The sequence below is a fragment of the Rutidosis leptorrhynchoides genome, chromosome 2 (genome assembly GCF_046630445.1).
Source record: "Rutidosis leptorrhynchoides isolate AG116_Rl617_1_P2 chromosome 2, CSIRO_AGI_Rlap_v1, whole genome shotgun sequence".
Classification (NCBI taxonomy): domain Eukaryota; kingdom Viridiplantae; phylum Streptophyta; class Magnoliopsida; order Asterales; family Asteraceae; genus Rutidosis; species Rutidosis leptorrhynchoides.
The window spans coordinates 34,497,484-34,524,814 of record NC_092334.1 but is presented as its reverse complement, the minus strand read 5'-3'; the positions used below and the strand labels follow the sequence as shown (position 1 = coordinate 34,524,814).

General features: G+C 32.0%; 1 pseudogene; it reads left to right on the top strand.

The window, feature by feature from the left end:
• The first annotated feature begins 1,482 nt into the window (after positions 1-1,482).
• Positions 1,483-25,592, top strand: LOC139887776 (E3 ubiquitin-protein ligase AIP2-like; annotated as a pseudogene).
• The last annotated feature ends 1,739 nt before the right edge of the window (positions 25,593-27,331 follow it).

The window sequence follows — 27,331 nt, the reverse complement described above, 5'->3', positions numbered from 1 at the left end:
AACAAATTCTTGGCTACATGACCCACCTTCTTGCACTTGGTGCACCTGGCCTTACACCATCCTTCATGATGTCTCTTACATCTTTTGCAATAAGGACGTTTTCTCTTATACAACTTTTTGAATTTTTCCTTATAAAGCTTGTTGAATTTGCTTTTAGAATTTTCTTGCTCCATCCCTTCTCTCTTCCTTTTTGCACCTTCTTTCTCCTTATGTTTGTCGATGAAATAGCTTGCCATGCAAGCAGCTTCTCGTATGGTTCCCGGGTTCTCCAAGATAACATCTCTCCGGACTTCATCAGGTAATCCATTGATGTAGCATTAGATCCCTAGATACTTGGGAGTAGCCATGAGGGCAAACTCTTGAAATCGGTTAGTGTAGCTCATGAGATCAGCATTCACCATTTCTATATTACTGAGCCCAGGTCTTTCAGTACTCTTGTATGTAGGGGGCGGGTAGCTTATAAAACTTTAATGAGAACAAATAGTTTAAAGGTTTCACGGTGCACCGTTGTTGCCATTGCCTTGCGCGGCAGCCAACAGTTGTTGAAATTGTGCGGGAGTCAAAGTGACATTTAGAAGAGCGTTAGCGCCACGAGTTGGTTGAGCCATTGATATTCAACACATACAACAGTATTAGTCGAAGAGTTATGAAGTTATAAGTTTGTTTAATGATGCATAAATTTCACACAACATATATTAGGAAAATAGATAGGAGAAATAACGAGATGTTTTAAAAACACTTGAATTTCATTAAACATCACAAAGATAACTAACATCTTTTATTACACACGAAACGAAACTAGAATAAACACGAAATGAAACTAAGATAGTAGGTTTAGGCAAAGCCTTTATAATGAACGAAAACTAATAAGGAAATAGAAAAAAAATCCTAAGATCTAATTCTTAGGTGATGCGGGTTGGGTCTTGAAAATGTTCCCACAGAAGATCCTTGAGAAACTGCACCTCCTTCTCTAGTTCCACAATCCTTTGATCTTGAAGCTCAATATCTCTATCATGTCTCCTAGCAGTCTTTCTAAAGATGTTATACACATCATACAAGTATTTTGACAATTCCTCTTGTTGATCTTCAAGCGTACTAAATTGCCCATCATGAAGTTCCTTTATCTTACCAAATTCTGTCTTCACTTCTTGTAAATCACTCTTAACTTAGCATGTTCAACAGAGTTCATGCAAAGCACGGGTACAGTGGTAAGACGGGGTTCCTTGGATGAACTTGAACTCTCGGTTTTTGATGTTTTGGGTTCATTTCTTTTTAAAGAAGAAGGTAAGGCAACAGAGGGCTCGAACTTGGATTCTTCCTCGGGTTCTTCCTTAGAAGGCTCCTCTCCCACTTCTTCAATCATCTCTTCCACAAACTCTTCCTCCTCGTCATCCCCATCATAGTTAGCATTAGTGTGGGATTCTTCCAAATGAGGGGAGTGTGGTGGACTAGCAGGGATATAATTTGGGTGAGTTGGTGATAATGGCGGAAAAACGGGTCCATAAGCCGGTGTGCGGACAGATCTTTCGGAGTAGGATCCCTCAGAGTCAGAAATGACGATCGGGTTAAGGTGAGACATCCAAAATGAAAAGAAAGAGAGATGATTAGGTAGGTTCTAAGGATGACGCAAAAGCACGAATAAAATGTAAGGGAAAAATGCACTAGAACTAAAACATGAAAGGTTATAGTCCTATAGATTGCTAAGGCACCTAACTAACACATAAGGCACACATAAAATGCAATCTTAGTTCTCTATAACAACCTGGCTCTGATACCAGTCTGTCATACCCCCAAATAGGGCCGGGGAAATATGACTTCACAATATCACAACACAGGTATGTATAAACGAGAATGACTCTATATGAGACGTTTTAATTAAAAACCAATGTATTTTATAAGCAGCGGAAAGTATTAAGTCATTACAAATGACTCCTTAAAATTTAAATGTAATCTAAAATGTTCTAATGCGATAATATGAATGATGATATGCGGACTCCAAAAGCAGCAAAGTCCAAATAGCAAATAATCTTTAGCAATCTTCACCTGAGACGAAACATGTTTAAAGTGTTAACCAAAAATGGTTGGGTGAACAACATAAGTTTATCAATAATAACCAAGTTTTTAGACCACAAGATTTAATTATAAAGATTAATCAGTTCGGTAGTAGTGCTGGGGTATATGATATCGAAACTAACCATAAGTTACCCTAAACACATCACGTTCATGTCGTTGAATCATTATTATGTATCCATTGACCAACGGTCATCCGGATAGAGACGTCACTCTCAATAGCGCTATTCACAATAACTAAGCTTGCCAAAATTCCAGCAACTAACGATATCATGGCAGGGATTTAGCATGAATCAAAGCATGTTAGCACAATTTGAACTAATCAAAATAAAGCTTTCGTGTACTTGTGTCTAAGTGTAAAACAGTTTAAAAGCAAGCATGTGTCTCACCCCAAAGTTATAAAACAGTTAAGAAATAGTAAAAAGATGGGCTATAAAGTTCACCTTAATAGCAGATAGATATTTCACGCAAGTTATATGATCGGAGTGTTGAACACGGAGATCTCAACCTAGAGATATTATGTTCGATTAGTTAATGTCTAATAGACATAAAGTTTGTTTATTAATATAGCAAACTATATTAACAATGACCGTTCTCGAGAAAAGTTATATTTATATAAGTGATAATATACTTAGTGTACTTAAGTGTTACTATATAGATAAGTGTATAGGTTATACTAATAATAGTATTATTATTTAATTAATCAACCACTATTGAAATGTCCCGTTCATATTGATTATAAACGTTCCATATTAATTGATTTCGTTGCGAGGTTTTGACCTCTATATGAGACGTTTTTTAAAGACTGCATTCATTTTTAAAACAATCATAACCTTTATTTTATCAATAAAGGTTTTAAAAAAAAACATTACGTAGATTATCAAATAATGATAATCTAAAATATACTGATTACACACGACCATTACATAATGGTTTACAATAGAAATATATTACATCGACATATGTTTCTTGAATGCAGTTTTTACACAATATCATACAAACATGGACTTCAAATCTTGTCCTTATTTTAGTATGCAACAGCGGAAGCTCTTAATATTCACCTGAGAATAAACATGCTTTAAACGTCAAAAAAATGTTGGTGAGTTATAGGTTTAACCTATATATATCAAATCGTAACAATAGACCACAAGATTTCATATTTCAATACACATCCCATACATAGAGATAAAAATCATTCACATGGTGAACACCTGGTAACCGACATTAACAAGATGCATATATAAGAATATCCCCATCATTCCGGGACACCCTTCGGATATGATATAAATTTTGAAGTACTAAAGCATCCGGTACTTTGGATGGGGTTTGTTAGGCCCAATAGATCTATCTTTAGGATTCGCGTCAATTAGGGTGTCTGTTCCCTAATTCTTAGATTACCAGACTTAATAAAAAGGGGCATATTCGATTTCGATAATTCAACCATAGAATGTAGTTTCACGTACTTGTGTCTATTTTGTAAATCATTTATAAAACCTGCATGTATTTTCATCCCAAAAATATTAGATTTTAAAAGTGGGACTATAACTCACTTTCACAGATTTTTACTTCGTCGGGAAGTAAGACTTGGCCACTGGTCGATTCACGAACCTATAACAAATATGTACATATATATCAAAGTATATTCAAAATATGTTTACAACACTTTAATACATTTTGATGTTTTAAGTTTATTAAGTCAGCTGTCCTCGTTAGTAACCTACAACTAGTTGTCCACAGTTAGATGTACAGAAATAAATCGATATATATTATCTTGAATCAATCCACGACCCAGTGTATACACATCTCAGGCTAGATCACAACTCAAAGTATATATATTTTTGGAATCAACCTCAACCCTGTATAGCTAACTCCAACATTACTGTATATAGAGTGTCTATGGTTGTTCCAAATAATATATATACATGGGTCGATATGATATGTCAAAACATTTGCATACGTGTCTATGGTATCCCAAGATTACATAATATATTAGAATACATGTATAATACAATATAAGTTAGCTAGGATATGATTTGTATAGAATTGTTAATATTTCTCGTAGCTACAAAAATCAAAAAATATCCAATCTTGTTTTACCCAAAACTTCTTCATTTTAAATCCGTTTTGAGTGAATCAAATTGCTATGGTTTCATATTGAACTCTATTTTATGAATCTAAACAGAAAAAGTATAGGTTTATAGTTGGAAATATAAGTTACAAATCATTTTTGTAAGAGGTAGTCATTTCAGTCGAAAGAACGACGTCTTGATGACCATTTTGAAAAACATACTTTCACTTTGAGTTTAACCATGATTTTTGGATATAGTTTCATGTTCATAAGAAAAATCATTTTTTCAGAAGAACAACTTTTAAATCAAAGTTTATCATAGTTTTTAATTATGAAACCCAAAACAGCCCGCGGTGTTACTACGACGGCGTATGTCCAGTTTTACGGTGTTTTTCGTGTTTCCAGGTTTTAAATCATTAAGTTAGCATATCATATAGATATAGAACATGTGTTTAGTTTATTTTAAAAGTCAAGTTAGAAGGATTAACTTTTGTTTGCGAACAAGTTTAGAATTAACTAAACTATGTTCTAGTGATTTCAAGTTTAAACCTTCGAATAAGATAGCTTTATATGTATGAATCGAATGATGTTATGAACATCATTACTACCTCAAGTTTTGTGGATAAACCTACTGGAAAAGAGACAAATGGATCTAGCTTCAAAGGATCTTGGATGGCTTGAAAGTTCTTGAAGTAGAATCATGACACGAAAACAAGTTCAAGTAAGATTTCCACTCGAAATAAGATTGTTATAGTTATAGAAATTGAATCAAAGTTTGAATATGATTATTACCTTATATTAGAAATATATCTTACTGTAAATAATAAAGATTTCTTGAGGTTGGATGATCACTCTACAAGATTGAAAGTAAGCTAGCAAACTTGGAAGTATTCTTGATTTTATGAAACTAGAACTTGTAGAATTTATGAAGAACACTTAGAACTTGAAGATAGAACTTGAGAGAGATCAATTAGATGAAGAAAATTTAAGAATTAAAGTGTTTGTAGGTGTTTTTTGTCGTTGGTGTATGGATTAGATATAAAGGATATGTAATTTTGTTTTCATGTAAATAAGTCATGAATGATTACTCATATTTTTGTAATTTTATGAGATATTTCATGCTAGTTGCCAAATTATGGTTCCCACATATGTTAGGTGACTCACATGGACTGCTAAGAGCTGATCATTGGAGTGTATATACAAATAGTACATACACCTAAAAGCTGTGTATTGTACGAGTACGATTACGGGTGCATACGAGTAGAATTGTTGATGAAACTGAACGAGGATGTAATTGTAAGAATTTTTGTTAAGTAGAAGTATTTTGATAAGTGTCTTGAAGTCTTTCAAAAGTGTATGAATACATATTAAAATACTACATGTGTATACATTTTAACTGAGTCGTTAAGTCATCGTTAGTCGTTACATGTAAGTGTTGTTTTGAAACCTTTAGGTTAACGATCTTGTTAAATGTTGTTAACCCAATGTTTATAATATCAAATGAGATTTTAAATTATTATATTATCATGATATTATGATGTATGAATATCTCTTAATATGATATATATACATTAAATGTCGTTACAACGATAATCGTTACATATATGTCTCGTTTCAAAATCATTAAGTTAGTAGTCTTGCTTTTACATATGTAGTTCATTGTTAATATACTTAATGATATGTTTACTTATCATAATATCATGTTAACTATATATATATATATATATCCATATATATGTCATCATATAGTTTTTACAAGTTTTAACGTTCGTGAATCACCGGTCAACTTGGGTGGTCAATTATCTATATGAAACCTATTTCAATTAATCAAGTCTTAACAAGTTTGATTGCTTAACATGTTGGAAACACTTAATCATGTAAATAACAATTTCATTTATTATATATATAAATATGGAAAAGTTCGGGTCACTACAGTACCTACCCGTTAAATAAATTTCGTCCCGAAATTTTAAGCAGTTGGAGGTGTTGACGTATCTTCTGGAAATAAATGCGGGTATTTCTTCTTCATCTGATCTTCTCATTCCCATGTGAACTCGGGTCCTCTACGAGCATTCCATTGAACCTTAACAATTGGTATCTTGTTTTGCTTAAGTCTTTTAACCTCGCGATCCATTATTTCGACGGGTTCTTCGATGAATTGAAGTTTTTCGTTGATTTGGATTTCATCTAACGAAATAGTGAGATCTTCTTTAGCAAAACATTTCTTCAAATTCGAGACGTGGAAAGTGTTATGTACAGCCGCGAGTTGTTGAGGTAACTCAAGTCGGTAAGCTACTGGTCCGACACGATCAGTAATCTTGAATGGTCCAATATACCTTGGATTTAATTTCTCTCGTTTACCAAATCGAACAACGCCTTTCCAAGGTGCAACTTTAAGCATGACCATCTCTCCAATTTCAAATTCTATATCTTTTCTTTTAATGTCAGCGTAGCTCTTTTGTCGACTTTGGGCGGTTTTCAACCGTTGTTGAATTTGGATGATCTTCTCGGTAGTTTCTTGTATTATCTCCGGACCCGTAATCTGTCTATCCCCCACTTCACTCCAACAAATTGGAGACCTGCACTTTCTACCATAAAGTGCTTCAAACGGCGCCATCTCAATGCTTGAATGGTAGCTGTTGTTGTAGGAAAATTCTACTAACGGTAGATGTCGATCCCAACTGTTTCCGAAATCAATAACACATGCTCGTAGCATGTCTTCAAGCGTTTGTATCATCCTTTTGCTCTGCCCATCAGTTTGTGGATGATAGGCAGTACTCATGTCTAGACGAGTTCCTAATGCTTGCTATAATGTCCGCCAGAATCTTGAAATAAATCTGCCATCCCTATCAGAGATAATAGAGATTGGTATTCCATGTCTGGAGACGACTTCCTTCAAATACAGTCGTGCTAACTTCTCCATCTTGTCATCTTTTCTTATTGGCAGGAAGTGTGCTGATTTGGTGAGACGATCAACTATTACCCAAATAGTATCAAAACCACTTGCAGTCCTTGGCAATTTAGTGATGAAATCCATGGTAATGTTTTCCCATTTCCATTCCGGGATTTCGGGTTGTTGAAGTAGACCTGATGTTTTCTGATGCTCAGCTTTGACCTTAGAACACGTCAAACATTCTCCTACGTATTTAGCAACATCGGCTTTCATACCCGGCCACCAAAAATATTTCTTGAGATCCTTGTACATTTTCTCCGTTCCAGGATGTATTGAGTATCTGGTTTTATGAGCTTCTCTAAGTACCATTTCTCTCATATCTCCAAATTTTGGTACCCAAATCCTTTCAGCCCTATACCGGGTTCCGTCTTCCCGAATATTAAGATGCTTCTCCGATCCTTTGGATATTTCATCTTTTAAATTTTCCTCTTTTAAAACTCCTTGTTGCGCCTCCTTTATTTGAGTAGTAAGGTTATTGTGAATCATTATATTCATAGATTTTACTCGAATGGGTTCTCTGTCCTTCCTGCTCAAGGCGTCGGCTACCACATTTGCCTTCCCCGGGTGGTAACGAATCTCAAAGTTGTAATCATTCAACAATTCAATCCACCTACACTGCCTCATATTCAGTTGTTTCTGATTAAATATGTGTTGAAGACTTTTGTGGTAGGTATATATAATACTTTTGACCCCATATAAGTAGTGCCTCCAAGTCTTTAATGCAAAAACAACCGCGCCTAATTCCAAATCATGAGTCGTATAATTTTGTTCGTGAATCTTCAATTGTCTAGACGCATAAGCAATTACTTTCGTTCGTTGCATTAATACACAACTGAGACCTTGCTTTGAGGCATCACAATATATCACAAAATCATCATTCCCTTTAGGTAATGACAATATAGGTGCCGTAGTTAACTTTTTCTTCAATAAATAAAACGCTTTCTCTTGTTCATCCTTCCATTCAAATTTCTTCCCTTTATGCGTTAATGCAGTCAAGGGTTTTGCTATTCTGGAAAAGTCTTAGATGAACCTTCTGTAGTAACCAGCTAGTCCTAAAAACTGGCGTATGTATTTCGGAGTTTTCGGGGTTTCCCACTTTTCAACAGTTTCTATCTTTGCCGGATCCACCTTAATACCTTCTTTGTTCATTATGTGACCGAGGAATTGAACTTCTTCCAACCAAAATGCACACTTTGAAAACTTAGCGTACAATTCTTCCTTCCTCAATACTTCTAACACCTTTCTCAAATGTTCACCGTGTTCTTGGTCATTCTTTGAGTAAATAAGTATGTCATCAATGAAAATAATGACAAACTTGTCAAGGTATGGTCCACACACTCGATTCATAAGGTCCATGAACATAGCTGGTGCATTAGTTAAACCAAACGGCATGACCATAAACTCGTAATGACCGTAACGTGTTCTGAAAGCAGTCTTTGGAATATCATCTTCTTTCACCCGCATTTGATGATACCCGGAACGTAAGTCAATCTTTGAATAAACAGACGAGCCTTGTAGTTGATCAAATAAGTTGTCGATTCTCGGTAGTGGGTAGCGGTTCTTGATGGTAAGTTTGTTCAACTCTCGGTAGTCGATACACAACCTGAATGTACCATCTTTCTTCTTGACAAACAAAACAGGAGCTCCCCACGGTGATGTGCTTGGTCGAATGAAACCACGCTCTAAAAGTTCTTGTAATTGGCTCTGAAGTTCCTTCATTTCGCTAGGTGCGAGTCTGTATGGAGCACGAGTTATTGGTGTAGCTCCCGGTACAAGGTCTATTTGAAATTCAACGGATCGGTGTGGAGGTAGTCCCGGTAATTCTTTCGGAAATACGTCGAGAAATTCTTTTGCGACAGAAATATCATTGATGTTCTTTTCTTCAGAATTGACTTTCTCGACTTGTGCTATCACAGCATAGCAACCTTTTCTTATTAGTTTTTATGCCTTCAGGTTACTAATAAGATTTAACTTTGCGTTGCTCTTTTCTCGGTACACCATTAAGGGTTTTCCTTTTTCTTGTATAATGCGAATTGCATTTTTGTAACAAACGATCTCTGCTTTCACTTCTTTCAACCAGTCCATACCGATTATCACATCAAAACTCCCTAACTGTACTAGTATCAAGTCAATCTTAAATGTTTCGCTAACCAGTTTAATTTCTCGATTCCGACATATATTATCTGCTGAAATTAATTTACCATTTGCTAATTCGAGTAAAAATTTACTATCCAAAGGCGTCAATGGGCAACTTAATTTAGCACAAAATTCTCTACTCATATAGCTTCTATCCGCACCCGAATCAAATAAAACATAAGCAGATTTATCGTAAATAAGAAACGTACCTGTAACAAGCTCCGGGTCTTCCTGTGCCTCTGCCGCATTAATATTGAAAACTCTTACGCGGCCTTGTCCATTCGTGTTCTCATGGTTTGGGGAATTTCTAATAATGTGGCCCGGTTTTCCACATTTATAACAAACTACATTGGCATAACTTGCTCCGACACTACTTGCTCCGCCATTACTCGTTCCGACACCATTTGTTCCTTTCGTTCTGTTAACCCCTGGTCCGTAGACCTCACACTTCACCGCGCTATGACCATTTCTTTTGCACTTGTTGTAAAATTTGGTGCAGAACCCCGAGTGATACTTTTCACACCTTTGGCATAGCTTCTTCTGATTGTTGTTGTTGTTGCGGTTGTTATTGTTGTTGGGATGATTGTTGTAGTAGTAGTTGTTGTTGTTGTTGTTGTTGTTGTTGTTGTTGTTGTTGTTGTTGTTGTTGTTGTTGTTGTTGTTGTTGTTGTTGTTGTTGTTGTTGTTGTTGTTGTTGTTGTTGTTGTTGTTGTTGTTGTTGTTGTTGTTGTTGTTGTGCTGTTTGTTGTAGTTGCGATTGATGTTGCGATTGTTGGGATAGTTGTTGTTGTTTTGGTGACTCTTATCACCGTTTTCCTCCCACTTTCTTTTGACTAACTTTACGTTGGCCTCTTCGGCCGCCTGTTCTTTAATTCTTCCCTCAATCTGGTTTACTAGTTTGTGAGCCATTCTACATGCCTTTTGTATGGAGGCAGGCTCGTGTGAACTTATATCTTCTTGGATTCTCTCCGGTAACCCTTTCACAAACGCGTCGATCTTTTCTTCCTCATCTTCGAACGCTCTCGGACATAATAGACACAATTCTGTGAATCGTCTTTCGTACGAAGTAATATCGAATTCCTGTGTTCGTAACCCTCTAAGTTCTGACTTGAGCTTATTGACCTCGGTTCTGGGACGGTACTTCTCGTTCATCAAGTGCTTGAATGCTGACCATGGTAGCGCTTAAGCAGCATCTTGTCCCACTTGCTCTAGATAGGTATTCCACCATGTTAACGCACTACCTGTGAAGGTATGTGTAGTGTACTTCACTTTGTCTCCTTCAGCACACTTACTTATGGCAAACACCGATTCAACTTTCTCGGTCCACCGTTTCAATCCGATTGGTCCTTCGGTCCCATAAAATTCTGAAGGTTTGCAGGTAGTGAATTCCTTGTAGGAGCATCCTACACGATTTCTTGTGCCGTTAGCTGTATTGCTAGATTCAGAGTTATTGTTGGTATGTAGCGCGGCCTGTACTGCGGCTATGTTTGAAGCAAGAAAGGCACGAAATTCCTCTTCGCTCATATTCAAGGTGTGTCGAGTAGTCGGTGCCATTTCCTTCAAAATAGTCAAATGAAACAATTTAATCATACAGAATATTAAGAGTAGTCAATAGTATCTCGTAGCATAATATGAACTCATTTATAAAAGCTTTTTCTTTATATTAGCGTTTTATAAGTTTAAATTTGGGTACTACCTACCCGTTAAGTTCATACTTAGTAGCTAATATACAATTCAACTACTACAATTCCATATGAAAAACTGATTATAATAATATATCACATACAAATATTCTTCAAACTTACAACTTCGCTATATTACATATAACATGAAATATAGTACACTATGATACAGGACAGTTTTGAAGATAAATCTAGGTAATACGCAAGTTATTCAGCAAAGGAAATAAAGACACGTAATTCATAAGTCCAGAAACAAGTCATGCATTCTGGTTTTACTAAGACGACTTCCCATCCTTGGTCTTGTGGAAAATAACCGTTATGACCATTAGCTAGGCAGCATGTTGTAAGGTCGTCAAAATGACGAGGGTTTCGTAATGACCAACAGTCTCGTAATAACCTAAAAACCTCATTTCTTATCCCAATTACCGGCTCCGTCACTTGTGGGAACGTTTTGTTTAATAGTTGTAGCCCGATGTTCTTGTTCTCACTTTGGTGAGAAGCGAACATTACTAACCCGTAAGCATAACATGCTTCTTTATGTTGCATGTTAGCCGCTTTTTCTAAATCACGAAGTCCTATATTCGGATATATTGAGTCAAAATAATTTCTTAACCCATTGCGTAAAATAGCATTTGGGTTCCCCGCAATATATGCGTCAAAGTAAACACATCGTAACTTATGGATTTCCCAATGTGATATCCCCCATCTTTCGAACGAAAGCCTTTTATAAACCAAGGCATTCTTGGAACGTTCTTCGAATGTCTTACAAACTGATCTCGCCTTAAATAGTTGTGCCGAGGAATTCTGACCGACTCTAGACAAGATTTCATGAATCATGTCTCCGGGTAGGTCTCTTAAAATATTGCGTTGTCTATCCATTTTGTGTTTATATACTGTAAAATAGACAAGAGTTAGATTCATAAAAAAATACTTATTAATACAAGCAATTTTTACATATATCATAAAGCATAAGCACACTATATTACATATATTACACCACACAAATACAACTATCTTATTCCGACTCGCTCGTTTCTTCTTCTTCGATTTTGGTTCATTTTGCCAAGTTTCTAGGGATATATGATGTTCCCCTAATACGAGCCGTCGTTTTCCACATTGGTTTAGAAAAACCTGGTGGTTTAGAGGTTCCCGGGTTTTTGTCATAACTTAAGAAATACGGGTGTTGACGATACATATAAAGTTCATCGGGTTTGGAATCAAATTTCTCTATTTTTATGCCCTTTCCCTTATTATTCTCTTTTGCCTTATTAAATTGTGTTGGGGTAATTTCTATAACATCATCGGAATCCTTGTCGGATCCGATTCATCGGAGAATTGGTAATCCTCCCAATACTTTACTTCCTTGGCGGAAACACCATTGACCATAATTAACTTTGGTCGGTTGGTTGAGGATTTTCTTCTACTTAACCGTTTTATTATTTCCCCCACTGGTTCTATTTCTTCTTCCGGTTCCGATTCTTCTTCCGGTTCCTCTTCGGAAACTTGTGAATCAGTCCACGAATCATTCCAATTTACATTTGACTCTTCAACATTATTAGGTGAGTCAATGGGACTTGTTCTAGAGGTAGACATCTATCACATAATATCAAACACGTTAAGAGATTAATATATCACATAATATTCACATGTTAAAAATATATAGTTTCCAACAAAATTTGTTAAGCAATCATTTTTCAAGTAAACACGGTCGAAGTCCAGACTCACTAATGCATCCTAACAAACTCAATAAGACACACTAATGAAAAATTTTGGTTCTCTAAGACCAACGCTCGGATACCAACTGAAATGTCCCGTTCATATTGATTATAAACGTTCCATATTAATTGATTTCGTTGCGAGGTTTTGACCTCTATATGAGACGTTTTTCAAAGACTGCATTCATTTTTAAAACAATCATAACCTTTATTTTATCAATAAAGGTTTAAAAAAAAACATTACGTAGATTATCAAATAATGATAATCTAAAATATACTGATTACACACGACCATTACATAATGGTTTACAATAGAAATATATTACATCGACATATGTTTCTTGAATGCAGTTTTTACACAATATCATACAAACATGGACTTCAAATCTTGTCCTTATTTTAGTATGCAACAGCGGAAGCTCTTAATATTCACCTGAGAATAAACATGCTTTAAACGTCAACAAAAATGTTGGTGAGTTATAGGTTTAACCTATATATATCAAATCGTAACAATAGACCACAAGATTTCATATTTCAATACACATCCCATACATAGAGATAAAAATCAATCATATGGTGAACACCTGGTAACCGACATTAACAAGATGCATATGTAAGAATATCCCCATCATTCCGGGACACCCTTCGGATATGATATAAATTTCGAAGTACTAAAGCATCTGGTACTTTGGATGAGGTTTGTTAGGCCCAATAGATCTATCTTTAGGATTCGCGTCAATTAGGGTGTCTGTTCCCTAATTCTTAGATTACCAGACTTAATAAAAAGGGGCATATTCCATTTCGATAATTCAACCATAGAATCTAGTTTCACGTACTTGTGTCTATTTTGTAAATCATTTATAAAACCTGCATGTATTCTCATCCCAAAAATATTAGATTTTAAAAGTGGGACTATAACTCACTTTCACAGATTTTTACTTCGTCGGGAAGTAAGACTTGGCCACTGGTCGATTCACGAACCTATAACAAATATGTACATATATATCAAAGTATGTTCAAAATATATTTACAACACTTTTAATACATTTTGATGTTTTAAGTTTATTAAGTCAGCTGTCCTCGTTAGTAACCTACAACTAGTTGTCCACAGTTAGATGTACAGAAATAAATCGATATATATATTATCTTGAATCAATCCACGACCCAGTGTATACACGTCTCAGGCTAGATCATAACTCAAAGTATATATATTTTTGGAATCAACCTCAACCCTGTATAGATAACTCCAACATTACTGTATATAGAGTGTCTATGGTTGTTCCAAATAATATATATACATGGGTTGATATGATATGTCAAAACATTTGCATACGTGTCTATGGTATCCCAAGATTACATAATATATTAGAATACATGTATAATATAATATAAGTTAGCTTGGATATGATTTATATAGAATTGTTAATATTTCCCGTAGCTACAAAAATCAAAAAATATCCAATCTTGTTTTACCCATAACTTCTTCATTTTAAATCCGTTTTGAGTGAATCAAATTGCTATGGTTTCATATTGAACTCTATTTTATGAATCTAAACAGAAAAAGTATAGGTTTATAGTCAGAAATATAAGTTACAAGTCGTTTTTGTAAGAGGTAGTCATTTCAGTCGAAAGAACGACGTCTTGATGACCATTTTGAAAAACATACTTCCACTTTGAGTTTAACCATGATTTTTGGATATAGTTTCATGTTCATAAGAAAAATCATTTTCCCAGAAAACAACTTTTAAATCAAAGTTTATCATAGTTTTTAATTATCAAACCCAAAACAGCCCGCGGTGTTACTACGACGACGTATGTCCAGTTTTACGGTGTTTTTCGTGTTTCCAGGTTTTAAATCATTAAGTTAGCATATCATATAGATATAGAACATGTGTTTAGTTGATTTTAAAAGTCAAGTTAGAAGGATTAATTTTTGTTTGCGAACAAGTTTAGAATTAACTAAACTATGTTCTAGTGATTTCAAGTTTAAACCTTCGAATAAGATAGCTTTATATGTATGAATCGAATGATGTTATGAACATCATTACTACCTCAAGTTTTGTGGATAAACCTACTGGAAAAGAGACAAATGGATCTAGCTTCAAAGGATCTTGGATGGCTTGAAAGTTCTTGAAGTAGAATCATGACACGAAAACAAGTTCAAGTAAGATTTCCACTCGAAATAAGATTGTAATACTTATAGAAATTGAATCAAAGTTTGAATATGAGTATTAACTTATATTATAAAGATATCTTACTGTAAATAAGAAAGATTTCTTGAGGTTGGATGATCACTCTACAAGATTGAAAGTAAGCTAGCAAACTTAGAAGTATTCTTGATTTTATGAAACTAGAACTTGTAGAATTTATGAAGAACACTTAGAACTTGAAGATAGAACCTGAGAGAGATCAATTAGATGAAGAAAATTGAAGAATGAAAGTGTTTATAGGTGTTTTTGGTCATTGGTGTATGGATTAGATATAAAGGATATGTAATTTTGTTTTCATGTAAATAAGTCATGAATGATTACTCATTTTTTATAATTTTATGAGATATTTCATGCTAGTTGCCAAATGATGGTTCCCAATAGTACATACATCTAAAAGCTGTGTATTGTACGAGTACGAATACAGGTGCATACGAGTAGAATTGTTGATGAAACTGAACGAGGATGTAATTGTAAGCATTTTTGTTAAGTAGAAGTATTTTGATAAGTGTCTTGAAGTATTTCAAAAGTGTATGAATACATATTAAAATACTACATGTATATACATTTTAACTGAGTCGTTAAGTCATCGTTAGTCGTTACATGTAAGTGTTGTTTTGAAACCTTTAGGTTAACGATCTTGTTAAATGTTGTTAACCCAATGTTTATAATATCAAATGAGATTTTAAATTATTATATTATCATGATATTATGATGTATGAATATCTCTTAATATGATATATATACATTAAATGTCGTTACAACGATAATCGTTACATATATGTCTCATTTCAAAATCATTAAGTTAGTAGTCTTGCTTTTACATATGTAGTTCATTGTTAATATACTTAATGATATGTTTACTTATCATAATATCATGTTAACTATATATATATATCCATATATATGTCATCATATAGTTTTTACAAGTTTTAACGTTCGTGAATCACCGGTCAACTTGGGTGGTCAATTGTCTATATGAAACCTATTTCAATTAATCAAGTCTTAACAAGTTTGATTGCTTAACATGTTAGAAACACTTAATCATGTAAATAACAATTTCATTTATTATATATATAAACATGGAAAAGTTCGGGTCACTACAACTATGTACACTTATCATTATATAATTATACTTATGTGATACATACAGATATATATATATATATATATATATATATATATATATATATATATATATATATATATATATATATATATATATATATATATATATATATATATATGAGGTGTAGGTGTTACATATACATAAGTGTATGATGATATATATATATATATATATATATATATATATATATATATATATATATATATACTTATTACTCTTTATTATTATGTTCACTAACTTAATATAACTTACATAATGTACATTCATACATACATACACACGTACATATATACACATACATATACACGTATGTATATATTTACATATACACACACATATACATACAGTGTATACATGCACCTACGTACGTATACATGCATGCATGCACGTACACCATGATCATAATTACTTTACTAATCCATAATCATAACCTTTTATCATAAGCTTAACCTAATAACCTTAATCATCACCACATAAAATCATATCCTTTAATTAATATAATAGCTAATCATATTCATTAACTCTAATCCTTATCATCCATATGTATTATCCAAACTTATAACCCTAATCTTTTTAATCATACTTAACCAAATCTTCCAACTCTTTACTTATACAATACATAATCATAATTTATAATCTAACTCATGATCATAAACTTCATCTTATTATTAACTAGCTTATCAACCAAAACACGTACATATACATACATATATACACATACATATACACGTATGTATATATTTACATATACACACACATATACATACAATGTATACATGCACATACGTACGTATACATGCATGCATGCACGTACACCATGATCATAATTACTTTACTAATCCGTAATCATAACCTTTTATCATAATCTTAACCTAATAACCTTAATCATCACCACATAAAATCATATCCTTTAATTAATATAATAGCTAATCATATTCATTAACTCTAATCCTTATCATCCATATGTATTATCCAAACTTATAACCCTAATCTTTTTAATCATACTTAACCAAATCTTCCAACTCTTTACTTATACAATACATAATCATAATTTATAATCTAACTCATGATCATAAACTTCATCTTATTATTAACTAGCTTATCAACCAAAACACTTTTTAATTTTTACAATCTTATTAATCATAACCTTCTCCTACATAAAATCATAATCATAATCTCATACTAGTTCATATCATAATAATTATTCTTACATCCTATTCTTAATAATTATATTTATTATTCATAACCTTTATTATCTTTATTAAACATCATAGTACCTTTAATCTTATTCATATACATAATCTTAATTCTTTAAACTTATTAATAAACTTGTAACCCTTATTCATAATCATCTTTATATACCATTCATAATCCTTATTCTTTATCAAATTATTACTTCATATTCTTAATCTACTTTTAATCTTATTCATATTCATATTCATATTCATATTCATATTCATATTCATATTCATATTCATATTCATATTCATATTCATATTCATATTCATAGAGTCATTAACAATACTTAAACATAATACTTATAATTATAAATTAAGAGATTTAATGTAGGATTGAACTAGGGTTTACTAGGTATACCTTAAGAAGGTAAAGACTAAGATTTGATGATGATGATGCAAAGCAGAAAGCAGTAACCAGTGGCAGCAACAACAACGACCTACTTGAGGTCTTTTTAGGTCTGAATGGCTCGACAAAATACAGTAGGTACAGCAGCAACTTCGCAGCAACAATGGGTTAAATCCTTTGCCTGTTTGGTTCGTGAATTGCAGCAGCAAAACAGAAGATTAAAGGGGTCGATTAAGGACTGTTTTGGTGGAGTTATAAGTCGACTGCACAGCAAGAAATAGGCTACCTTGGGTAGTCGATTACAGCAGAAAATTGGAGCAGGAAGGGTGGCGATTTGCAGCAGGTTTTGATGAGCTTGTATGTTGATGCAACAGCAGGCTTTTGGTGGGTGGTTTTTAGTCAACAGAATAGCAGATGGTGAGGGGTTTATTGGTCGACAGTAGGAGGAGGGAAACAAGCTGGAACTATATCGACTAATGCAGGTTTATTGTGGTGATCTTTTGTAAAATCTTGAGGGTTTATATAGGTGATCAAGTGTTGGATCAAGACACAAATTAGAATCAAACTAGAACTTGTGAAAATCTTAGGGATCAAGCTACAATTCCCCTAATCAAACAGCCGATTTATTATGATGTTTATATATTTCTTTTTTTTATACGGCTTAATGCATTTATATATATATATATATATATATATATATATATATATATATATATATATATATATATATATATATATATATATTTATATCATTATTATTATTATTAATTTATTAATATTATTAATATTAGGGTTACATTTATTTAATTACATTTTATTTATTTATTAGACCTTAACTTTTATAAATTTTTACTAAGTTCATATTAGTTCTTATAAATTTTTAATTCATATAAATGTCACATTTATTTTATGACATATTGTTTATATTATTTATTTAGTATTAGTGTTAGGGTTTAATATTCAATATTAAATGCTATTAGGGTTTCGTATTTAATGTATAGGGTTGGGTTTAGGGTTTTAATTAATATTAGGGTTTAAATATTAATTACTTTATCTATTATACCCGGATAACAACCCTAATGCTAATACACATGATATGACATTGAAACCCTAAGGGCAGTTTGGTAAATTCAGAAGGGAAAAGTGAGGGTTGTTATAGCTTTGCTTCATCAATTTTATCCTTCTGCTTCACCTTCTCTTCGTAAATCGGTAGTTTTTATTATTCATCATCTTTTAATTCCGTGCATCTACATCATACTTTGATAAATATAATTTTATTTTATTAGTTTGTTGTAATAAGTTTGATTAATGATTAATTAAGTAATACATAATGTACCTCTATCAATTTGAATTTAACTTATAGTTTAATTGTTTGTTGGATAGCTTGATATACTATAATATCAATAACACTCTCAACCTTAATCCTTTTGTTTGTGCCCTTTTATATCTAATTATACATAAAACAGTTACTCTGTATTTACGGTATCCAAAAGAATCGTACCGCATCAACGAAAATGTAAAACGTCTCTTACAAATCTATAACTTATGCCTCTGCAAAGTAATGATTATTGTACCATCATAAAATTTGTTACTAAGTGTTATCTTGATGTGTTACTTATTGAATGAATTATGAACGCCGCAGTTTTTCACCGTCATATCTCGTGTTGCAACCATATTAAAAACAAGATACACTTCACCTGGATTCTGGAGTGCTGGACTAGGGCTATTTCTGGAGGCTAAACAACTTGTATCTGAATCGTCTGAAAAGCAACAGTTGAGGACTTGCATAGTTAGAGCCTTAGAACAATTGAGTGAAATAGAAAACCAGCCAGAGGAATCGGCACAAAACAGGATAAATCAAGGTCTATAACGTAGCTCATGATTCTAAATACAGAAGTGGTAAAATGGGTGGGTAGCAGTTGGTTAGTAAAGGGTCAAAATTGTTGATTCTGACACTTTTTGTCAAAAAATTTAACTGTCTTTTATAAATAGTCTATTTCTTCAATGCATTATGAATGTGCTTTGGGTATCTTTCAACCCAGTCAACATTTGACCCATTCCCCTAAAGCTAGCCTTCTTTTTGGGTATTTAGCTGTTAGAGAATAAAACACAACCTCAATCTGCCCATTTGTTACCATAACGTAAAAAAATTTCCATCTCTAGGATCTTGCTATATGTATAGTAGACACTATTTCTTTTACATTTTAGAGGTGACATGAAATTACATCAACCGTCCTTATCTCAAGCAAATTACACCGACTGTCCTTGATTGATTTGGTAGTGCACGGTGGTCACCCCTATGTTTTAACGACATTACACCAATCATCATTATCTATTAGAAATTAGATCATCCCTGACTTACTTAAAAGTGTATGTTGATGGTCCCTTACTTATTCAAAATGTGCGTTACTAAGAGGCACGATTAACGCGCATTGTAAGTAAATTAAGGTTTATCAACGTACTCTTTTAGGTAAGTTGTCTAATTACGATTGGTGTAATTTCATGTAAACCATAAGGTCTATCGTTGTAATTTTCAAAAGTTAAGGACTGTTGGTGTAATTTCATATAAACCACAAGTACTATCAGTATAATTACTCTTATCGTAATTTATTGCAGGATATCTGTTTGAAGGGCATCTAACCATGGACCAAGAGCCTCCACCACCTCAGTGGTTGGTTCAATCGAATATGATGTCAGCCCTTGCTGCTACTATGTCTCAAGCTCAAACATCTCAAGACGCCACGTCATCAGATGGGTCCAATAATCTACCATAAGAGCTGTTGGATAGAATTCATGAGCTTATCCCAAACATATCAGACGAGTCCAACGCTCTACCGCAAGAGATGATCGACAGGCTTGTAGCAATGGTAATTTACTCCACCTAATATACATTTCTTTTTAGATCATTGTAGATTTGTAGATGTTGATGGGTGACTCAAGCAGGGTATGGGGTTAGTGGGTAATGTCTCAGAATAGGGTTTCGGTTTAGAACGGGTAATTTGATATGAGTTGAAGGGCACTTTAGGTTCAAAAACTTTCTATGGGTAATTAGTCTCAAATATGATCACACAATTTATGTTATTTTGATGGTAGTCTATTTCTGTGTGGAATGATTTAGTTGTTGTTATGCTTCAAATATACAGCTTGGGCAGACTCATTTGATATGTTAGAGATAAAACATAACATGTGCTTAGTGCTTCACAGTGTTGTCGAAATCGGCCAACTCGACCGAGAACTCGGGGACTTCTCAGTTTAAAATGGCTACCGAGTTCTCGGGCCCAGACTCGACCAAAAAATCGGTAACGTCCGAATCAACTCGGTCAACGGACGAAAAATCATAAAAAATTGGTAAAAATCGGTTAAAAATCGGGGAAAACTCAGTCAATCGAGAGCTGCGATTTTATTTGAATTTAACTTTTAACCCTTTGTCTTTACCAAACTAACCCTCTACTCTTTTTAAATTTACACTTTTAACCCTCTATTTTAATTTATTTAATGTTTTCATTAAATATATACATTTTATACCATATATTTTAAAATTTGAATTTAACTTTTAACCTTTTGTCTTTACCAAACTAACCCTCTACTCATTTTGAATTTACACTTTTAACCCTCTATTTAAATTTATTTAATGTTTCATTAAATATATACTCCGTACATTTTATATCATATATTTTAAAATTTGTTAATTATATATTTAAAAGTCAACGTTTGTCCACATTTAAGTTCTACTCCGAGAACTATCCGAGTTGCCGAGAATTCCTTCAAAAGTTTCTGCCGAGTTCTGGTCGAGAAGCGATTTCTTCAACCTTGGCTATTCATTTGTATGTAAATGGGTTGAAATTGCCATCTTCAAGCTAGTCATGATATGAGCTAGAAGATGTAATATTTTATTTAAAAAAGAGTTTGTATTATATCCATGACTTCTAATACTATACATCAATATTAATATGCAGTTCCCAGAGGGGGATTCGGTCCCAAAAGCACCACCAGCAAGTAAAGAAGTTGTTGCAAAGCTTCCAGTTATCATTATTACAGATGAGATTTTGGCTAAACTAGGGGCAGATGCCGAATGTGCCATTTGTAAGGAGAATTTGGCGGTAAATAATAGTATGCAAGAGATGCCATGCAAGCACACGTTTCATTCTCCTTGTCTCAAACCATGGCTGGTAATTAGTTGTATCATTTTGAACCATAACAAAAGTCTTGGGTATTGGATATATTTAAATGGTTTTTTTTATTGTGAAATGGTTTTTACAAATGTTTTTATACAACTAATATCATTACTGTTGATCCTCTAATATGGCTTATCCAACGTTGCATTATAATAATAACTTTTAAAACACACTTCCAAACACCTTTGGAGACATTCAGTGTAGTGACCCGAAATTTTCCATGATTATATATTAAATGAAAACTATATTTGCATGATTAAATGTTTCCAACATGTTAAGCAATCAAACTTGTTAAGACTTGATTATTTGAAATGAGTTTCATGTAGACAATTGACCACCCAAGTTGACCGACGATTCACGAACGTTAAAAACTTGTAAAAACTACATGACATATATATATATATATGTATGTATATATATATATATATATATATATATATATATATATATATATATATATATGGTTAACATGAGATTATGATAAGTAAGTATCTTACTAAGTGTATTAACAATGAGCGATATACATAAAAATGAGATTATTGAATTAAGAAACTCGAAACGATATATATAACGATATTCGTTATAACCACGTCTTACTAAATACATATGAATCATATTAAGATATAGATACACTATGTTTAACATGATAAAATGATAATTAAGTATATCATTAAGTGTGTTAACAATGAACTACATATGTAAAAACAAGACTACTAACTTAAGGATTTCGAAACGAGACATATATGTAACGATTATAGTTGTAACGACATTTTAATGTATATATATCATATTAAGATATATTCATACATCATAATATCTTGATAATGTAATAATTTAACATCATATAATAAACAATGGGTTAACAACATTAAATGAGATCGTTAACTTAAAGGTTTCAAAACAACACTTACATGTAACGACTAACGTTGACTTAACGACTCAGTTAAAATGTATATACATGTAGTATTTTAAGATGTATTCATACACTTTTGAAAGACTTCAAGACATATATCAAAGTACTTCTACTTAACAAAAATGCTTACAATTACATCCTCATTCATTTTCATCAACAATTCTACTCGTATGCACCCGTATTCGTATTCGTACAATACACAGCTTCTAGATGTATATACTATTGGTATATACACTTCAATGATCAGCTCTTTAGCAGCCCAGGTGAGTCATTAAATATGTGGGAATCATCATTTGACAACTAGCATGAAATATCTCACAAAATTACAAAAAATATTATAAATCATTCATGAATTATTTACATGAAAACAAACTTAGACATCCTTTATATCTAATCCATATACCAACGACCAAAAATACCTACAAACACTTTCATTCTTCAATTTTCTTCATCAAATTGATCTCTATCAAGTTCTATCTTCAAGTTCTAAGTGTTCTTCATAAATTATATAAGTTCTAATTTCATAAAATCAAGAATACTTTCAAGTTTACTAGATTACTTCCAAGCTTTCTAATCCAATCCAAGTAATCATCCAAGATCAAGAAACCTTTGTTATTTACAGTAGGTTATCTTTCTTATTCAAGGTAATACTCATATCCAAACTTTGATTCGATTTCTATAACTATAAACTATCTTAATTCGAGTAATAATCTTACTTGAAATTGTTTTCGTGTCATGATTCTGCTTCAAGAACTTCCAAGCCATCAAAGATCCATTCAAGCTCAAGATTATTTTTGTCATTTCTAGTAGGCTTACCTACTAAACTTGAGGTAATAATGATGTTCATAACATCATTCGATTCATATATACATAACTATCTTATTTGAAGATTTGAACATGTAATCATTAGAACATAGTTTAGTGAATTCTAAACTTGTTCGCAAACAAAGTTAATCTTTCTAACTTGACTTTTAAAATCAACTAAACACATGTTATATATCTATATGATATGCTAACTTACTGATTTAAAACCTGGAAACACGAAAAACACCGTAAAACCGGACATACGCCGTTGTAGTAAAACCGCGGGCTGTTTTGGGTTTGATAATTAAAAACTATGATAAAATTTGATTTAAAAGTTGTTCTTCTGGGAAAATGATTTTTCTTATGAACATGAAACTATATCTAAAAATCATGGTTAAACTCAAAGTGGAATTATGTTTTTCAAAATGGTCATCAAGATGTCGTTCTTTCGAAGGAAATGACTACCTCTTTAAAAAATGACTTGTAACTTGTATTTCCGACTATAAACTTATACTTTTTCTGTTTAGTTTCATAAATTTCAGTTCATTAGGAAACCATAGCAACTTGAATCACTCAAAACGGATTTGAAACGAAGAAATGACGGGTAAAACAAAATTGGATAAATTTGCTAGTTTTAGCTACGAAAATTTTGTAACAAATCTAGACTAAACATATCCTAACTAATTTATATTGTATTATACATATTATGTAATCTTGGGATACCATACACACGTATACAATGTTTTGACATATCATATCGACCCATATATATATATATATATTTTGGAACAACCTTAGACACTCTATATGCAGTAATGCTTGAGTTAGCTATACAGGGTTGAGGTTGATTCCAAAATAATATATATACTTTGAGTTGTGATCTATCCTGAGACTTGTATACACTAGGTCGTGGATTGATTCAAGATAATATATATTGATTTATTTCTGTACATCTAACTGTGGACAACTAGTTGTAGGTTACTAACGAGGACTGCTAACTTAACAAACTTAAATCATAAAAATGTAATAAAAATGTTGTGAATATATTTCAATCATACTTTGATATATATGTACATATTTATTATAGGTTCGTGAATCGACCAGTGACCAAGTCTTATTTTTTCGACGAAGGAAAAATCTGTGAAAGTGAGTTATAGTCCCATTTTTAATATCTAATATTTTTGGGATGAGAATACATGCAGATTTGAAAATGATTTACAAAATAGACACAAGTAATTGAAAATACATTCTATGTTGAATCGTTACACCGGAAATCGCCCTTGTTGAACTTGGTAACCTAAGAATTGGTGTTTATTATAATTGCCACCAATTGACGTGAATCCTAAAGATAGATCTATGGGCTTTGACATGCCCCAGTCAGAGAATTTGAACTGCTTTAGTACTTCGATATTATTTATGGGGATATTCTAGATGCACTTTGTTAATGTCAGTTACCAGGTGTTCAAACATATGAATGATTTTTATGCAGATTGCATGTTATTGAAAGATGAAATCTTGTGATCTATTATTACAATTTGATATATAGATTTAAACCTATAACTCACCAACAATTTTTTTATTGACATTTAAAGCATGTTTATTCTCAGGTGATTATTAAGAGCTTCCGCTGTTGCATACTAAATTAAGGACAAGATTTGGAGTCCATGTTTGTATAATATTGTTTAAAAACTGCATTTGAAGACATATATTGTTGTGTATTATTATTGTAAACCATTATGTAATAATTGTGTGAAAACGTTATATTTTAGATTATCATTATTTGATAATCTTCGTAATATTTTAAACCTTTATCGATAAAATAAAGGTTATGGTTTGTTTTAAAATCGAATGCAGTCTTTGAAAAACGTCTCATATAGAGGTCAAATCTCGCAACGAAATCAATTAATATGGAACGTTTATAATCAATATGAACGGGACATTTCATTCAGACTACGGTTTCTAAATTTAGCAATAAATGTGGGTTCTGAGCCTTTTCTTTTATGCAGGATGAGCATAATTCGTGTCCAATTTGTCAGCATGAATTGCGGACAGATGATCACGAGTATGAAAGTCACAAAGATCGAGAGAAAGAAGCTGATGAAGAGAGGAAAGGAGCTGCTAATGCTGTTCGAGAGGGTGAATATATGTATGTGTAAATTAGAGATACTATATTTTGAAAACACAATTTGTTTAACAATAGAATTCACTTACGTTAGTAAATGGTAGTTGTCTTCAACGATATCAAACATGTTTGTGGATCTTTCGTAATCGTTCAACTTATTAAGGAGCTCATCATACCTACAAAATAAACAAAAAGTGTATGGTAGTTATCTTCAACAATATCAAACATGTTTGTGGATCTTTCATAACTCTCGATTTATTAAATAATTGATCATACCTACAAAATAAACAAAAAGCGTAATAGATATGGAATAGAAAAGGAAAATAAAATGAAACATAATGAATTACCTACATAATTCACTAATATATTAGTAATTGGTAGTTGTCTTTAACAAAATCAAACATGTTTGTGGATCTTTTGCAATCGATTATGGTTAAAGTGTTTGCTTTAGATTTGGGATTCTAAAGTGTACGTTTAATGGTTATTATAGTGTAAAATTTTTTAACCGTTTAATCTAAAATCAAAAGAATCATTCGAAGAGAATTATATGACTCATATCTATAAAAACTATGTAAAACGCTACCATTGATTATACATTTATACGTGAGTAATGAAAAGCTTCTAATAGTTATACTCTCTTGAGCTTCTAAATAAATGATGCATTAAAGTAGAATTCTTATAACTATTAACTTATCATAATATTATTCATAATATTCATATATTATTATTACACCATATTGTGAACAATATAGAAGATTAATATTAATATATTATAGATAGATATAATATAATAGAAAATAGTAATAAAACTTATATAATAAAACAAATTTATTACACCATATTTACTACACTCATACTCAATTTATATATATATATATATATATATATATATATATATATATATATATATATATATATATATATATATATATATATATATATATAGAGCGAAGCTCGTGCGTTGCACATCTTGACCAACATTTTGTATGATAATAATATTTTTTATACAAAAATTATTGCTAAATAATTAATTTGAAGCTTACAATTAATTTATATAAAATGAATTCCGACTACTTATCAATCAAAATACTATAAAGTCTTCAAGTTCACGTACACAATCAAATTAATATTTTCTTTACTTTGTTGGATTAATTTAACAATTTGGCAACAGTTTATTAGTTATATTGTTCTTTGTACTATTTATTCTAAGAATCTAAAGTACTGAAAGTAGAGTATTTGTCTACATAATCTATAAATCTATATTATTTTTCATATTTAGATGTATTTTAAGATTAGAGTTTAATCACTTTTACTAAACTAGTCATATCATATCATAATAAATTAATTAATAATGATTAATTAACTAATACAATTAGTTGATGATGATAACAACTTATGAGTTTCTTAACATAAATGATAAATTAATATTTTTTTAATGAAGTTTGAATTCATGTGGATCCTTCGACTTCAAATGATGATCATATATTAATTATAATTTTTCTTTTATGATATATATTAAATAAAATTTCTTAACAAAACAACATTAAGTAATGTATAATTATCTCTTCGTTAAAAAGTAAAATCTATAGCTAAGTTTTCAAAGAGAATACATATATACATTACTTTCGTTACAATTTAGTCAATCATTTTTTGTTTAATTTTAATGTATTATGTGTAAAAGGTTAGATATTCTAAACCAATCGAAATATCAATTAACCTTTTCTCTCCTCATTTTTATCATATTAATTATTATTGTAGGGGTAATCACAATTA